Genomic DNA, 2,414 nt, shown 5'->3' with positions numbered 1-2,414 from the left:
CCCTGCAAAACTGTAAGATGGGACGGGAGATGGGGTTTGCAGCCGACTTGCATCATAATCTGTGGATGGTGACTTAACAGAAGTTTACCGAGTCAACAGTGAGGACGCTTAGGAAGAACCATTAAGTGTTTAGATGACATCTAAAGATCCAGGGAAAAAGGAATTTCACAGCATTCTGCCCCAGTCAAACCACATCTGGAATATGGCGATACAATCTGGGTACCATATTTTTAAAGTCATGTTGACAAATGAGAATATATCCAGAGGAGAGTGACCAGGAAAATAAGGAGTATTAAAATTATAACTTACGGGCTTCCCTGGTGGCGCAGTGGTTGAGAGACCGCATGCCGATGCAGGGGACACAGGTTCATGCCCCGGTCCGGGAGGATCCCACATGCCGCGGAGTGGCTGAGCCCGTGAGCCATGGCCGCTGAGCCTGTGCGTCTGGGGAAAAAAAAAATTGTAACTTCCATTTAGACAAAGGACTCATGAGATTTATCCTGGAGAAGAGACAACAAAGGGAATAGGTATTTAAATATCAAACAGCTGAAAGCTTGTTATGAGAAAAGTGTTTTGTAGATGAGGGGATGGAAGACAGATATTTGCCTAAACTAAGAAAGAGCTAAGTGTCCAGCAGTGGCAGGTACTGGCTATGAGATAACTGCTCCCTTATGCAGTAGGTACTGCTACCACCATCATCATCCCCATCACCATCATCATCAACATCACATCCCTGTTTTACACATGAGGTACTAGGACTGAGAAAAGCTAACTCACCCCATAGCAGGTTGCTCATTTAAAAAGCCATTTCCAACACTACCGTTCTATTATTTTTAATTATCCAAGAAGCAATCTCTTCTCTTCTCTCCCTGACTGGAGAGAAGGGAAGGGGAGTCAGAGGGCCACCCTGAGGCCTCACTTTGCTGCTTTGATATTAGACAGACTCTTTGGGATTCAGGCCCCGGTTCTACTATGTACCACTAAGGCACCTTTCAAATGTTCTTTGCCCGTCTGGTCTTCAGCACCTCACATGTGAGATGGAATCAGTGAGAACAAACTCCTCATGGACTTACGTGTGGACTGACTGAGCTAAGGCAGGTGTCAATGTGACGGTAAACACACAATAAATGTTAGCTTATTATCATCCACCTTGAACTTGCTAAGCACCACCCAGACACAGATGTGGTCCCTATTCACAGAGCTTACAATCCAGCTGCAAAGCTCTCTTCTTCCAGGAAGACCTCCCTCAAACAAATGACTGAGGGTCTGGAAAACCCTCCAGGGGGTGCTCAGGCCTGGCAGTCTCAAGGGGAATTGTTTTCCATTCCAGATCCTCAACTTCCAAAAGCCCTCCCCACTAAAGCTGATCTACCTGAAAACACCTGCCATAGAAGCCGCCCACTCAATTTCTGTTCTCCGACTTTACTTTACGAAAGAAAGGCACACCTCCCACCCACCCAGAATCTCAATGTGCTGCTTGATTCCAGGTGTGAAAATCTCTGGGGCGCCAGACCAAAGAGCAAGTTTCCAACATTGGTTTACGTGGTGAGAAAGTGAGTGACTCCATTCACTTTTTGCAAGTCATGGTTTTTCAGTTCTTTGATTAGGTTCCCTTCAGATTTTCTAGCAAGCAAACTGTTGACTAATAGGTTGTGGAAAAAAATTTTTGATGCTAGATCACCATGTGACCATGTGACTTGGGGCTTAAAAAATTAAAAGAATTAAAGAACTGAATAACAGGTAGAACAAAACTTCTTTTCCAAATCCTCTTATTTATGTGAGCAAAGTTGTTCAGTGCTTATATCGATAAAAATCAAAATAAGAGTGGGGCTTCCCTGGTGGCTCAGTGATTAAGAATCCTCCTGCCAATGCAGGGGATGTGGGTTTGAGCCCTGGTCCGGGAAGATCCCACATGCCACGGAGCAACTAAGCCCATGTGCCACAACTACTGAGCCTGTGCTCTAGAGCCCGCGAGCCACAACTACCGAGCCCATATGCCACAACTACTGAAGCCCACACGCCTAGAGACCTTGCTCCACAACAACAGAAGCCACCGCAGTGAGAAGCCCACACACCGCAACAAAGAATAGCCTCAACTAGAGAAAGCCCAGGCACAGCAACAAAGACCCAATGCAGCCAAGAATAAATTAAAAATAAAATAAATTTTAAAAATGTTTAATTAAAAATAAGAGTGAAATATACTGACTCCCGTCTCATTTAAGCCACAGTAGTATTTGCCCAGAGAGACTTGACCGTCAAGTCCACCTCATGAAATATTTCCATTATTTATCAAATTTTGTAATATATTTGTTATTTTGAGCCATAGCCTATTCATAATAATTGCAAAAATAACTCAATCCAGAGAAATGTGTTCAACGCTTAAGGAGTTACGATCACAAGAAATAAAATTTAAC

The sequence above is a fragment of the Lipotes vexillifer genome, unplaced genomic scaffold (genome assembly GCF_000442215.2).
Source record: "Lipotes vexillifer unplaced genomic scaffold, Lipotes_vexillifer_v1.1 scaffold687, whole genome shotgun sequence".
Classification (NCBI taxonomy): domain Eukaryota; kingdom Metazoa; phylum Chordata; class Mammalia; order Artiodactyla; family Lipotidae; genus Lipotes; species Lipotes vexillifer.
The sequence above is the reverse complement of the archived record's forward strand: the minus strand, read 5'-3'. Positions refer to the sequence as shown.